Here is a 16,921-nt window from a genome sequence, read left to right as displayed (position 1 = left end):
GTCCTGCCGCTTCCTGGCATTCCGGACCCCGGCCCCAATGGGGAAAAAAGACAAAGACATTGAATGAGCGAATGCAAAGACATTACCTGAACGCTCATCCAGAACTTACACTTCGGGTCGGCGCCATATCTCTGGCATTCCGAACCCCGGGCCCTAAGGGGAAAAAGACATAAGCATTAGCGCTTGCTGCAATAAGACAATGAACATTATTATTAAGCTTGAACCTTTGAACTTGCAACAGAACTCTTACAGCGCCTCACCTGAATAGTCAAGCTTATTTTGAACTCCCATCAAACCTCAATCCAGTGAAGTAACTGGGTTTCAACGCGCCCCTGCATCAGAAGCAGGATGGAGAACTCATCCTTCCAGACCCTAAGGTGAGACTTCACGGGGAATCGTGGAAGGGTATCGAGGACGGTTGGAAGGGAGTGGGAGGCTTGAGCATTATTCCGTCAGTAGGTAATACTCCCTTTTCACGCACAGGGGAATATTCCTAAAAGCCAGAAAAGCCAGAGTAGAGGGGTCCTTCCTGTCCATCATCAGAGTCCTGCGCTTCACCATTGAAGAAGCATCAGCACTCGAAGCCAGACCTGCGCCTCCGTGGGAATCAGGTGAGCGTGACACCACTAAACAAGACAAGAAAAAACCCAAATGCAATGTACCTCGAGAGAATAAAGGCACTGCTAGCAGGGAGAATAAACTGACCAGATGGCTTATTCTTGAGAAGAGCACTATCAACAATACAGTTGAGAAGATAGTGTCTAATAAGAGTATTATTGAACCTCAAGCAGATGAGATAGATTTAGATCATTCAACATGTCTTCATGAGCTGATGGACAACCCTGCAGTTGACATTACAAATGCCATACCAACTAATCCAGCTCGAACAGATATAGTATCTGTTCCATTAGGGGAACTCCAAAACAACGACAAAGGCAACAATATACCATATCAAGGTGGAAGGATATGTATTATTAAAAACCTGTACCAAAACAGCGATCACGATTGGCTCTTTAGATCGGCGCTGTTGACTAGACTGTATTCTATACCACAGTTTAGGGTGCTGAGATCAGAAGACTTTGAATATGTGGAGCCCTTGAAAGCAAAGAATTCTAATACCTCGGCATTACACTGTAAATTTTTAGCCACTGCCAATCTGATTCGCAGCTATAAAGCAAGCTTACGGGAAGTGGATATTGAAGTAGATGCTGATCCAAATATAATCGATCCACAATGGCCAATACATACACCTAGCACCAAAGCGGTTGAAATTATAGCACCGAAATTACTTAAAGGCAATGCAGTACAACTAGCGGATGTGCAAAATGTGCTTAAATGGCTTGCTGAATCTTTGCCGTCGCTTTCCTTATCCCAATGAGATCAAAGTCTAATCACATGGAATTGTCGGGGATTTAGCCACTTATTATCGGCAGTGGGCTCCTCTTCTCTGCTAGTGGGGAAAACATGCATTTGTCTACAAGAGACGTGGATCACCACCCAGGCACTTCTCAATGGATATTCAATTCATCAGGAATTAGCCAAAAAGGGTCCCAAGGGAAGACCGTATGGGGTCTTATAACAGGAATCATACACCCATTAAAATCATTGAGGATCCACTCGAACTTTGACAAATATGTATTAGCAGTTGAGATTGAACTCACCGGTAAAGATAAAATGGAGAAGATGTTAGTGATTAATCTCTACAATCCACCTGAATCCCCACATAGAGACCTCATTCGGGATGCATGCCATTCGTTACTGATTGATTGGATGGTAGATGCTGACCACAATCTAGTAACAATTGTAGGTGACTTCAACTGTCATATTGTGGGTCCAATGAGTAAGACCAATAACCCTTTGCTGAAGAATACAGGCACGATGTGGCATAAGGAGGCAAATTCGGAGGGACTGCTGTGGTTCAATTTTTTTAATGCTTGGGATTTTGAAATCCTGAATGGTAGAACTCCTAGTGACGATCCAGGTCAATCTACTTGGAGAAATACCAGAGCCCGCAGTACTCTAGATTATATCTTTGTAAGTCCATCAATGGCTAATCTGACTGCGGATATGAAGGTTAGTGACACCGATTGGAGCGACCATTCCTCTCTATTGTTAACATTTAATTTTGTTCTTCATCATATCTGCCCTCGATCGATCGGCGATTTGAGAACGAACCACACCTCTTCAAATATTCGCTGGTCAGACAAAAATATCACAAAAGCTGTAGAAGCTATGAATAAAACGCCAAATATTGGTCATGCTGCTCTCCTCAGAATGTCCGGCAACGATATTGAAAAGTGGATAACTTCCTTCTCACACAAGTATGCTGCTGTGAATGTCACCATAATTGCTCCTGATGCTAAAATAACTAATACATTTGATGTTGAAATCAGAGACGCTAAAAGAATCTTAAGAGCAGAACTTAGGATGCTACAGAAAAACTCTACCACCTGGGATAGTTATCTGATTTCCAGTAAGAAACGCAAGAACGCCTTTAGATCTTGGCTTAGACAAAAACGCTATGTATCCAAATTAGCTAAATGGCAAAAGACAGTTCAAATACTATGCACAAGAAATTCCCGCTCCATATGGAGTCTATTGAGACAGGCCAGAGGCAAAACGAATAGTAGTCTTAACAATCCAATTGACAAAGGCCACTGGGAGGAGTTTTTGAGAAGTCGCAATAACCAGCTATCTGATCTGACTAGGGTGCCGACAGTCTGGAACAGCCCTGCCCCTCCTTTCAAGGTGTCGATCGATTCATTGATAATCATGATCAATAAACTCAAATCATAGAGAGCGCCCGGGCCCAATGGCCTAGCGAATGTTATATTAAAAAGCAACCCTAAATATTGGGCAGAGGTTCTGAAAATACTGTTTGAAAAAACTTTGAAAAACGGCCTTATACCGGACTCCTGGCGAACTGCAATCTTGGTCCCCATATACAAGAGGGGAAGTCGTACCGACCCCTTAAACTATCGATTATTATCTATGTTGGATTCCACTGGCAAATTATTTTCGACATATTTACTTCAAGAGCTCCATACATGGATGGGCAGAGAAAAGATCTTGGAACAATTCCAATGTGGCTTCAGGAGTGGATACTCTACGGTACACAACCTTATTATAATGGATATACTCCGGAATATTATTCATTGATTTTAAGGCTGCCTTTGATCTAGTGCCGAGAGACTTGTTGTGGACCAAATTAGAAAATCTAGGTTGCCCAAAGGGAATATTATATTACCTCAAACAGTTACATTGGGATACCACAGTCTCTCTAAAATTAGATGCAAAGGGTAACGGGACCAATAAGATCGACCAATTGCGAGGTGTCAAGCAAGGCTGCGTGACAGCACCAACATTGTATAATCTCTTTGTTCATGACATTCCAAAAGCCTTATCTGAAGTCCATAACTGTCCACCTAAGATTGGCCTAGCTCACTGTGCAGTTCTAGCATATGCAGGTGATATAGTTATTATGGACCATACTATCAAAGGTCTCCGAAATTCTGCAGAGGCATTATGGAGCTATGCCAATAGGAATGATAATGCAATGATAGGGAAAAAAACATCATGAGCGAACACCATAACCCTGTATGCCCAAACAAAAGAAGAACATCTCAAAATGAGGCGATCCTCACAGGGAAGAGAAACTCAGAAAGAGATCCCAAGACAAAAGATAATACCCTCGCGCTCCTTCCAGAAATACTGACAGAAGTACTACAGAAGCTGGGGCTGGGCACGCAGCGACTTTAGAAGGAAAAATATAAGTATCTTTAGTTGGCACACAAGAGGCTCTAGTGTCATCAGAGATAAAGAAACACTGACATATATATTCAATCAGGGAGATGCAATTCTGTTGCAAGAAACCTGGCTGGTAAATCCACTAAACATTGAAGGTTATACAGTCATATGTTTATCAGCTGCGTAAAAACCATTAGGTCGTCCTTCAGGAGGCTTATTGATAGCATTGAAAAACCAAGTTTTTAAAAATGCTACAGAAATATGGAAAAATCCCCATGGTATCCAGGCATGTAGAGCTGAAATAAACTTACAAGAAACCACTAATACCTGGATCTTTGTAAATATTTATTGGAACCCAGTGACATCAAAACTAAGCTGTTTTTTGGAAGACCTAGCACTACTATTTGAATTTTTGAAAACTACCTCAGCATCCAGTAAAATTGTGGTAGCAGGAGACTTCAACTCGAACTGTTCACATCCACAGAAAGGAGACTCAGATCGAAGAATCCACAGAAAAATGAGCAGGGGAAAAAGTGGCAGGAATGTATGGAACAATGGGATCTTCACACGGTAGTTGGCACGCAGCAGGGTGAACCATACATAACCTGGCGAAGAGGGAACTCTGTTTCAAAAACCCTGCAGGCTATGCCTTCCACTCTAACAATAAAACAGGAAATTGGCAGTGACCACAGCAGATTGGAGCTGCTATTTGAAAACATCTTAACAACAGAGACTGAGCGAGAACTACAACTGTTAGAAGAAAAAAAAGGAAAACTCAGAGTTGTCAAATACAAAGATGGGGCAGACAAATTGAATGGGAAGCTCAAAAGGATTCCTGAACATATCTGGAAAACACAATGTAACCCAGACCGATTCACCAATTTTCTATGGGTAACCTTAGCGCCCAAATATTTAGCGGGAGAAACAAAACAGAAACGTCTACATGCCTTTGATGAACCTACACAAAGGAGGAAAAGAGAGCATAGAAAAGCTCTGAGAGACATTCGTAAAGCAGGATATTCGTTTGAAAAAATGCAAATCGAGATAAAAAACCAAAAAGCAAACTATAAATCATGGTCAATCTCACATAAAGCTATTCGGATGCAAACAGACGGTGAGCACATACTAAGAACCCTCAGAGAAAACAACAGCAAGAACTTCTGGGAAATAATTCTGGGAAATAATGAACCAATTTGAAGGGGATTACACCCAATCCCTATGTAACTTAGTGTCAGAAGAAGGCTGGGTGAGGTACTTGACAGAGACATATAAGAGCGATAATAACCATGAAATTAGTGGCATGCCAGAACTCCGTTGGCAACTTAACTTCAACGAAGAGGACATACATGAAATCATAATCAACTTCTCAACATCTAAAGCCTCGGGATTAAACGGCTTGACCTATCAGGCATTGAAAAGCAAACCTGTGTTGTGGTCAAAACTCTTATCTGCTCTCTTTGAAGAAATATTAAAAAAACAGACTAGCCTAGCATCTTGGAAAACGGCCCTCATAATACCCTTCTTTAAACATGGGGATCGCTGTGTAGCAATGAACTACAGACCAATAGCATTGCTGGATATTGAAAGCAAAATTTTTATGAAACTTCTACTAAATCACATCTTAAAATGGGTGGAAGACTTCAATATTCTATCACGCTTTCAAACAGGATTCCGTAAAGGCCATTCAACATCTCTTAATGGCCTGATCTTAAACATTTTAAGTGAACAAAAAAGAAGGGGGAAAAAACAAGCATTGTACGGAGCCTGGATAGACTTGTCCAAAGCCTTCGACCAAATAGAACGAGGTCTACTTTGGGAGAAACTCCGGAAATGGGGAATGCCAGAACCACTATTGTCCATCCTAGTGGAATTACATAGAGAAACCAATTTGAGAGTATGGCTCGATGCAATGGGACACCTTTCAAGACTGGTTGAAGTTAACAGGGGGGTAAGACAAGGATGCTTGGGAGCACCTCTGTTCTTCAACCTGTTCTTAGCAGATATGGGTTGGCAGATATGGGCCTTTTTTTGCAACCATCTGCTTTGGTAAGTCCAATATTAAATGGGAGAAAAATATGTTGGCTCGCCTACGCGGATGATATAGTTCTCCTGGACAGAACATCAATTGGCTTACAACACTTACTCGACAAACTGAACGAGTATGTGGGATTAAACAAATTGACAGTAAATCCGGCTAAATCAAATATCTTGATTTTCAAACATCCGCTCTCAAAAATAAAGTGTTTAAACTGGAATATGGGAGGAGAACGGATAAGAACAGTAGAAACCATAAAATACTTGGGATATAACATCTATGCCCATCCAGCAAATCATAAAACAGAAAGTGAAATCATGGCTAAAGTGACACAATTCACATCACAAATGATCAAATTAAATTATAAATTTTGTAAATTTTCCATTCTCCCACTGGTAAAGTTCTACCTCGCCAAAGTTGTCCCAGTCATTCTGTACGGTCTAGAAGCCAAACCCGATCTTTGGTCCATAAACTGGGACAATTTTGAGGGCCGCATATGGAAAAAAGCTCTGGGCCTCCCAAACTGTGCCTCCTTAAAAAGTTTGAGATTTGAGCTAGGTCTAAAATCGTTGAACTGTATGGCAGACTGGAAGCTCATCTCACTGTCTCGAGAAATAACAACAAGCAAAGACTCGACATTATATGGAGACCTCAGGCATGAAACACTGCTATAAAATCAACTATCCTCACCCTATTAGAGGCAAAAACATTGGAAAGACTGAAGACTTTAGATATAAACGAAGAGACTTTAGTCCTAAACCCACTCAAAGTGAAAAGAAGATTAGAACAACGGGATTGGATTGAAACAGTAGAGAGAGTAAGAGAAGCACCAATTCAAAATCCATTTCTGAAGGGAGAAAAGAAACTTGGGTGTCTCTCCTGCTATCTACTAAAATCCCCAAACAGGAAACTGCGCTCAGACTTTCTTAGAATGAGACTGAATCTTGTCCAGTGTGGGGCTGTTTTGGAAAAGCGCAACCAAGGGGATGTAGCAAAAAAACTATGCTCAATCTGTGTCAATCCTGCCAAACAAACATTAAGACATGTTCTAATGGAATGTGAAGGTACATGGCTTCAACGACTAAGACTTTTCAGAGACTTTGTATGGAGAGAGGAAGATATAATTTCAGACTTCCTTTGGGACAGAATTACCTCAGGAAGCAATGCAGCTTTGACGTTTGCAGCCATCCAGGTGATAACAGAAAGTGGATTGATTATCTAACATGATAAAGTAAAGGACAAATGTACTCAAAACATAGATTCAACAAAAAAAAAAACAGAAAAATGCCAGGGCTGGTGGAAAATTATGACATGTAATGTAACTTTTATGTGCTTTTGTTTTTTACTAAATATTTTGTATCATCTTTGTAAAGGCTTAAGCCAAAACAAATAAAAAAAAAAATAGGAATGGCCTTACTATCAATTTAGACAAAACTCAGATGATGGTCATCAGCAATAAGAAAATCGCCAGAGTGTGTCTACAAATACAAGGGTCCCGAATTCAATACACTCCCTTTTATAGATACGTCAGAATCACGAGAGCGGCACAAATCAGTGCTCTAATATATCGTTTCTCTACTTCTCACTGTGGATACACAGTCTGGGCTGCACGACAATTGTATCTACAGGTATTAACTCCTATGATTACTTATGGATTAGAAGCTCTGCAGCTCATGGATTTGGGATGGCTCCAGATATTAGAAGGAAAATTCTGGAAGAAATTACTTGGCCTCCCAAATTGTATACCAATGGCTATCCTAAGACTTGAACTGGGCCTGATATCTTTAAAAGCACAAGTTCTCAGAAAAAGAGCTGAACTATATTTGAAGATGTCACTAGTTACAGAAAATCCTCTTCTGAACACATTACATAAGGAAATAAATAAATCGTCTTCATTTCCTCTCATGAAAAAACAAATGGAGGAATATCTGGAAAAGGATTGGCTGGACAAATAGGCATAACAGCATTCGAACTTCTACCTTATGTGCCTTATCTAAAAAATCAGAATTATACGATTGGATTGAAAACTATGCACACTTGGAAGAATTGAAACAATATAAATTTGTCCAACATACGAGTTACATATTTAAGAAACCGGCTCCCTATCTCTCTCTATGCCCCTCTCCGCGATTAAGATGTTTTATTATATTATTGCGGACGGACCAACTGCCGGTATTGGCCATCAGCGGAATTATGAGTAATCTTACCAATATAGAACGATCCTGTCGATTATGCATGAATAATATGGTGATTGAAACAGGAAAACATGTATTAACTAGATGTATAAACCATGCAAAAAACCTATGCAACTTGTTATGGGGACTTTGTCCACCATTTGGATCATATTTGCAGCGAAGATTTTTGGCTTAGAGCGCTTAATGGCTCAGGAATGAAGCTCTATATTGCTGTATATAATGTATGGCTAACAATTGAAAAATTATTAGAAATAGCTATATAGAGACATTTTACTTATTTTTATTATTGTGACTACAACTAGTCTTATGGCTGTTTGTACCAGTTAAGGTTTATACGAGCTATTGACATGCAAGTCTTATAATAATATAGCTTGAATGTCTATTTTATAAGTTACATTATTATTACTATTAGATATGAATTAATGATATTATCTTTGTTTTATCTAAATAGAATCTTATTCTACAAAATGTTTTATTGATTTATATGTGAAAAGCTTATGTTAAGCTGTTAACACATTAATAAATAAATTAACTTGTGTGCGACGTTGCTATGTGTACGGTACGGTGCATATACAACTCGTACACATGACCGCACCTTCTGTGGGTATGAGCGAATCATTGCAGTGCTTAACTGTTAAGGAAGGAGTCACACGGGCCCAGCAATACTCAAGATTTGACTCGGTCGTCTGCTTAAGAACATTGCAAGGTTGCGTAGCCCTTGTGAGAATGTTTCTGTTTTCAAGTTAAGTTCAAAGTCAAAGCACCCCTAAAAAGGTTTTGTAAAGCAGCCTTCCATGTAAAGCAAACTGTCTGGCATTTTAATTGTATTGTAATGCTTTTGAATCTAATTTTTTTTCACTGCTGGAAGTTGCAGATGCTATACCCATGAGGCAGAGCTGTTTTATTGCTTTTACGCCATTTATTTTGAATAACATAGAGAGGGCTTGTAGACCCCAGGTCATGGTAGGACGAAGTTATGCTAGGCTTTGGGCACGGGGGACAGTGTTCAAAGTCCCTCCATGACTCATACTTTCCTCCATCTACATTTAGTTTATGTTGAATACTTTGAAAATCACTACATGATGTTTCAGGGGCTCAGATGTATTACTGTATGTTCTAGTTCTAATCCTGTCTTGTTCTCTATATAGGTTGAGGTTCCCGGAGGGTTCTTATTGCCCCTTCAATGTGGTTTGTTTTTTCCAACCATTGCACCTCAGCAGTTAATTGTTGGTAGATTGCCTAACTTATTTATTGAATACTTGCCTGGGCTAATTGTGATCACTGTCATTAATTATCTTTTTTGATCATTGTTTATGATCTGGGGTGAATACTTTTTATGATGTTTAGATGTTGTGGAGCTTGGAGCCATTTTCTTGCTTTTCTGGATTTTTCAGCAGCCTTGTGTAACAGAGGACTGGTGCAGTGGGAGGAGGGGGTGGGGGAGTTTTGTGACCTCGGCGTGAAAGCTGTGCTGTTAATTGCTTTGCTATTTGAAAGAGGGAGGTCCCTTTTATTCCCTTAAGGCAGTGGTCCTCAAACCTTTTATGCTGAGGCCCCCCACTCCCCCTCAAGTGCTTATATTTTCTATTAAATGCAGTCACCATAATTCGGGGGGCCCTCAGTTTGAAGACCACTGCCTTAAGGCACCCTAGCTATTCAGCATAGAGAGGCCCACTTTTTGTGTGTGTGACGATTACTTCACTTTCTAGTTCCACGCAATGACTGTTCTACTGACCAGTCTAATCACTTTCAAACTGTTACCAAGTAGATTATAAATGCTCTTACTGGCTTTAACACTGTTGCTGTTCCAATAGGTCCATGCCTTCCTCATATAGGTGCACCTGGCCCTCTAAGTAATAAGCTATCTACTGGTGTCAGACCAGGGGGCTTGTGTGGGAAACCATGCCTCTGCAAAATGTACCCATGTCTTGGTTTACTTTTTTGCAGGATTTTTATTTTTCCACTGCTGATGAACTATTTCAACTGTAGTGCATAATTTATGGCACCCTAGCAATGCTTATGGAGTTGTGGAGGGGGGGGGGGGGGTTCTGACCCTTCTGGAGGGTAGTGCCTGGCTCATATTAGCAAGGGCCTGTCTGCTAAGGTCTAATATTTACTTTTTGTCCCCCCCCCCAGTAAAGACCACTTTGGTCATGTGTTCTGTCCTTGCATACCACCCTTCTGTTTCCGGTCCCTATAACCTCCTGTACATGTTGCTGTCTGCAAGCTGGTACTCTCTAAAGTTGATCTTTACGTTTAAGAAACTGAAACGAGTGCTTAGGACACACATGAAATGACTGTGCAGCATTTTAGGTACACAAGCTCTGCAGTTAAGAACGTATTTTCTCTCCAGGACACCCACCTCTAATTTTATTAGCGAGCAGATGCAACTAGTTAAAGCCACAATGGGTGATGGTCTTCGCGGAAGTTACCAAGCACCAAGAGATGCTTCACTCACAAATATGGATGCACCAGGCAGGAACATCCGTAGCAAGCCCACTATAAATTAATGGTTTTGGGTACAGACAAGTTTCACAAATGCTCGGAGCATAATAAATTCACTTTTTTTACTCTTCTTCTTTTAGGCAATAATTCTAATTGTGGCACTCTTTATGTTCTTTTCTTTGATTCCAACAATTCTCAGTGTATTTGAAAGGATGGGACATTTGAGCCTTTGGCAATTCCTGGTGAAGTTTAATTGTAAATGGTTGATAGAGGGTCTTGATGAAAGTAGAAGTGAAATACGCGAAGAAAAGGGTTTCAAAGCAGTATTACTTTTGCAGTCAGCAGGTAAGCAATGTATTTTTTTTGTGTCTATCTATTTGATGTTTTGGGGAGGAGGGGTATATGTGACGTCCCTACACAGAGGCATTCCCTTTTTTCACACATACAGATGAGTGCTGCACAATGCCCACCGCTCTTTTACAGCATCTTTTCCTCTAGAGTAGCTCTCTAAAGTATAGATGGTCTTTTGGAGTACCTTTTTACCATTGGTATGATATCAAAGCGATATGGGTTGAACGCCCTCTGGGACAGTAGTCCAGGTCAGAGCATGTGTGCAGCTAGACTGAGTTGTAGGTAGCTGCATGGGGAGGGGGGGAAAGCACCAAGGAGCGCAAGAATAAGCAAAAATGAAACCAAGGGGACGGATAGGATCGCACTTAAGGGGCGTCACTTACCCCAGTGTAAAGCTCAAGCAAAAAGTCTGTTGTATTGATAAGTCACATTTTGAAGTTTTAACTTGCCTTTTTCAAACCTGCAGCAAAGAAACACTGTATTAAGACACAGAAGACATTTGACGAAATAATTTAAACCTATTGTGATGCAGAGGAGAAAAAGCAGCTACTGGTGGAATCAGGGAAGTATAACGAGTGTTGTGTGAACTACAAGGAGATACAGTGACAAAAACCAAAGGAAAACATAGAGAATTATATTGGAAAAGCTGATGGGTGGAAACTGACTATTCCAAAACTTACTAATGGCTCATCACAGTTATGGTCACAAAAGCCGGAAAACCTAGTCATTTCGCAGGGATGGCATTACTCCTACGTCCCTGCCTCAGTGTTAGGGAGAATTCTCTGTTTAGGCTGAATTTCCTAACCTAGTGAGTCCCGCAGCAGCTTTGCTGGATTTTTGGGGTTTATTTTTTTCTCCTGCCAAGAGTGAGACTCTTCTACCCTCACTCTTAGACATGATTTGAGTGTGTTTCTTTGAATCTAGATGTGTTTAATGGGCTATGAGGTCTTTTACTCCATAGGGTTTCATGTGTTTTTGTGATGTGTGTTACACAGCACCCTCCGTGCAGTAACACAGGGGTGTCATAGTGACCCCCCAGTATAGACTCCATACCCTGGGACTGACTACTGTCTCCCAGGGCATGTAAAGTCACCATTGACTTTACTAGTCTTAAATTCTGAACAGAACCAGTACAAACTATCATATTGTGGACGTACTGGCTGGGGCAATTCGATTGCCCCAGGGTCTGTTAGTCGAGGGGGCACGTCTCCGTCCCCCCTGATCGAGTTCTGGCTGGTGGCAGTGGATACTACTTTTTATATTCAACTGCGAATATTTTCCTATGGGATTTCCCATTGTTTTAGGCTACTATCTTTATTTAATTATTTAAGGTAGCCTCGAACATACCGCCGGTTTATTTAATTAATATAAATTCTCCGGTTGGTATTTTTTGCCAAAACTTGATTCTAAAATGGCGTTTGTGTTCTCTTCTGTGACTCCAACCAAAGTCGAGCCCTTTGTTCCACTTTTTGGCGGGCTTCTCCACAGAAACCCTCCAAAGTGGTGCCACTATGTCTGGGGTACTTAGGCGGGGTGGAGGGGAATTAAGGCACCCTGGTCTGAGTTGCCGAGGCAACTCAAGTCGCACTCCGTCCTAATTGGCCCAAGTGGTGAGCCGGCCGGCTCACCACTTAGCATGTTTGAGTGACAGCTAGGCTGAGTGAATGGGGGTTTGCTGCATAAAAGCAGGGCTTTGGGGACTGGAACTTCAGAAGTCGCCACAGGACCTAAGAATCCGACGAGGGAGAAGCTGAGCCGACCTGCCACGACACCACGACTGGTGGAGCGCTGCTGGACCGTCTCACCACTTTTCCCAAAGACAGAGGAGATCTCCCGCCGGAGAGTCTTCTTCCTTTGACTGGTGGGGATAACCAGCTTCACCGTCTTTTCGCTTTCCCGATGTATCTCGTGGCCGCCTTGCCCGTGCTAAGCACCCTGGCAACCAGGATACCACGTTTTACCACGACCACGAGATAAAGGTACCACCTTTTACCGGAAAACTCCGCGGCTGGTTTCTGCCCTGGTAGTGCAACAACCTGCCTCTTTCCTCCACGTCGAGATCTTCTCTTCCCCTGGACGACGCTGCAACTTGCAACCACTACTAGGAACAACTGCCACCGCTGGAGGATCCTTCCCACTTAAGGTACCGTGTCCCGCCTGGCTTCCCTTGCAACCGACTGTACGGGGTAGATTTAGCCCCCGGCTTTCGAACCTGGGCTAGCCTGGGACACCCTGGCTAAACTTTTCTAAGCCTCTCTAAACTCTTTTCTGAACCCTCTGCAAGACTTTCTAAGCCTAGTGTAACTGTGTGATCTTGGGCGCATTTGTGCTCTGCTCTCTCCAAGAGTGGGCTCAGCCTTTGGACTTTGGCTCACCAGTTACTTTTTGCTCTCTGCCTTGCTAATAGTGTTCCTGAATCGTAGAGTGGTGTAATCCTGCATATTCTGTCTTTTTCCCTCCCTTTTTCACAACCTTGGTAGAGTGCAATCTAGTTAAGCGCTCACCTCTGTATGAAAATAAGTGGTGTCTTACTGTGATTTTCTAATAAGGGGAAAAGGGGTGTATATATCAGAATAGTAACTGTGTTTAGAATATTTTACAATAAGAGTGCTGGAGTGTTTCACTGTGTGTTTATAAATAAATAATTATATACTTTGATACCAAAGCTCTGGTCAGTGTTTGCTTGTATTATTGTATCTGAGTGCCTATTGAGTATACTTTGCATACTGCCTAACTCTTCTTGAGGGAAGTCTGACTGCTCAGCCACAGCTACCAGGTAAATCTGGGTGGTACAGACTGCTACCAAGTGGGTTTACTGCTAACACCTGTAGTCTTAAATCTTTTGCAGTGGTCCCAAAGGGAACTGCACAGGTTTCTGCCTAACACTCAGAACCTGACTTTTACTCCACCTGGACAATTGAAAGAGACAGCAGTAAATCGGCAGACATCTCTGTGTAATGTTGCAGTTCCCCAAAGATGTAGCTGTGCAACAACTACAAAATAATGGGCTATCAAGTAACAGTCTATTATCTGCTACAAATATTTTGTCGTATAGATCTAATGTGACAGGCTCAACTCCAACACCTCTTCTTAACAGTGTCTCCTTGTTGCAGTATGACGGTCATCTTTAGACCGGGAAGTGACACTAAATGGAATTGGAACTGCCCCGCGACCGAGTTGGTTGCTACGTCAGCCCCTGCTACTAATCGACACTGTAAATGAAGCTCACATGCTGCTGGGCGAAACTGAAGATGCAACTGCTCTTGTGTAAAATTATATAGTTAATCTGGTGAATTTGTAAATTGGTGCCAACTTGTAAATGGTACATGGTTTTTGTGTTATGGTCTATGAATTCTGGTGTGGTCAACGAGTGTTGGTGTGGTGAATGATCAAACTAATTATTAGCTGCTCATACTGATATTGGGACAGGCTCCCATGCAGGTAGACCCTTAACGGGTTTGGCTTAGGTCACTGAAAGGGTGTATTTTAGTGCAGTGATTTGTAATTGTGGGAGTTTATTGGGTGTGATGCCATGTTAGCTAGAGGTGTGAGATCTGAAATGAGCAAGTTTACAGGTTGGTCTGTAAAGCCCAAGTTCTGGTTTTGTTTTGAAGCATCTTTCCTTCATTGAAACTTGTAGACATATGTTGGGAACCCCCTCCCCCCCCGCTTGGTTCACGTACAGGTTGGTCTGTGACATTGGTGGATTTGTAGTTTTGTATACTAAATCGGCGAACTTGGTGACATTTCAGTGCTCTAGCATAGAAGGCAAAGATGGAAAGTGACTGCAATTCCCTTGAGGTTTTCCAGTACACTATCCATAAGTCTGACTCACAAGCGATACATCCTGGGGAGTAATCCAAACCAGCATTGTGAAATAACTCCTCGTAAAGTCTGCAATTAACATTCACAATTCCAAACCCATCCTAAAGTTGTCATGGAACCATCCTGTAGTAATCCCATTTGTCACGGGGGTCATCCTGGAGTAATACAAGATCACTGAAAGCAATTGGAACTCGCTCTGGAGTAGCTTCTGTGATAACTCGATTTGTCTCATTTAAATATTTCGTCCTATACACATACTTCAGGATGATCTCCCTGAACTAGCCATGGATGACTCTAGGATGGAGTCACCGGATGACTCCAGAATTATTCCAAGAAGATCTTCCTTTTTGACTTGCGAATGAGCCAATTAGGCACACTAATGCTTTGCTGTTACTGTTACGTTATGTTACTTGGCATTTATATAGCGCCTTATGTATCATTGGTATGATCTCAAAGCGATGGGAGGTTGAATGCCCTCAGGAACCGTAGTTCAAGTCAGTAGAGAGAGAGAGTGTTGTATGGTGTGTGGGCGCACTGGGTATGTGTGCAGCTGGTGTGGTTGTTGCATGATAGCTGCTTCTTGGTGGCAGGTGTGGTGCTGAGGAAATCAGTTGGGTCTGTTCAGACACCCAGACTGAGTTCTGGCTGGGTTAGGCGTGAGGAGATGCCTAAACTAGCCGGTGTGTGCTCAGCTAGCTGTGTTTTATTAGGATGATGAGGTGTTTGTGGGGTCATGTTTGGTATGAGAACAGCTAGACCGAATGTGTCCTAGTATAGCTGTGTTCTAGTTGAATGATGGTGTATAGGAGAGAGTAAGCGTAGTAGTGTGAAATGGTGGTTATCAGTAAGGCGCCTGCGACCAAGCTTGAGAGCAGGACAGGGGGCATACATAGTGGCTTACCTATGTAAAGGGACTGGAAGGATAGGGGTAAACCTCTTATACAGATAACATGGGGATACAAGTACAAATCATATATGAGATACAGAGATATATCCACTCTCCTTTCCATCCATTCCATCCTTTCCATCTACTGCAACAAGGGAATTGTGTGTTTTGTTTTAAAAAAAAAAAAGCATAACAGTTGTAAATGTTCAACTGCTTCTTATTTATAAGCAGCACAGTAAGGGATCTGCAACCTTTGGGTATCCAAATTGTTTGAACTTTGAACTCCCATCAGCCCTATCCAGTGCAGTCAATGGTGAAGGAAACTTAGTCGAAAACATCTGGAGAGTCGCAGTTTGCAGACAATAGCAGTTGAGTGTGGATTTGTCAGGTTTTGTGGGTTGGGCTGGACAGTGAGAGTTGAGACTGAGGTCTTCTGCTGTTTTGGAAGGAGGCAGTGTCCTGCTTGCTACATACAGATCACTGAAGCAGCACATTCACCCTTTGAGCTGCCTTATTGGAGCTGGGATTTCTGACCTGCAAATCACAAGCATATCTGCAGCAGGCAATTTAGAAATCGGGGCTATTTATTGGAACCTGCATTTGATTTCATTTTGTATGTTGTACTGATAATCTAAATTTAATACACATTGTTAACTTTTGTTGTCTTTCATCGCATGTCCATTAGGCCACGCCTCATGATTTCTGTGCTTGTGCAGCACTCTCACGTATTGCTTTGTTTACTTTTAGAGCACACCCCCCTCTCTGATTTTTTTTGTTGTTGTTTTTTACTCCTTCAACACATGGGACAGTTTTACACATGTTGAATAATGCTCCTGAGCCTCCCTGCAGCAAAGCAACAACTTGGCTGATTAATACTCTTCACAAAGCCTTGTCTGTGTATCTGGTAAGCAATGGGAACAGAATCGTTTTGTGAGGATTGGGCCTCTGGGCACGCTTCCTACCCGCATTGTCCTGGGCCCAGATCTCCATTCCGTGAACAGTTACCCTGCACAAAATAAAACCCTGAAAATTAAATTTAACGGGTGCTTAGAACCCATTACCCTGGGTGAAAAGACAAATCTGTCGAACTGATGGGTTCAAGTTGCCCTTTATAAAGGGCGCAGTGGGGTGGTGATGTTTCTTTTTTCATTAACCTACTTGTATTGGGGGATAAGGTATACCTCCACACTCTTCCTCAATGGGAATACATACGACTCCCCGCATCTTGTTCCATGAACCACTTCACCTCTGCTATTGTTAGTAATTATACATGTTTTGGCAGAGCCTCGAGTGTTGCCACATGCAAATGGGTGTTTTCCGAAATGTAAGTGTGTATACTAGACTATATGGGTTCCCCAGGTGTAGCTACAGTCACTGGTTTAAACCACTGAATGCTCTTTATACTTGGATCTCTGCCCTTCTAATCACACTGAGTTT

This window comes from Ambystoma mexicanum, chromosome 13, assembly GCF_040938575.1.
Source record: "Ambystoma mexicanum isolate Mex_15411 chromosome 13, UKY_AmexF1_1, whole genome shotgun sequence".
NCBI lineage: Eukaryota > Metazoa > Chordata > Amphibia > Caudata > Ambystomatidae > Ambystoma > Ambystoma mexicanum.
Note: the sequence above shows the minus strand (reverse complement) of the source record.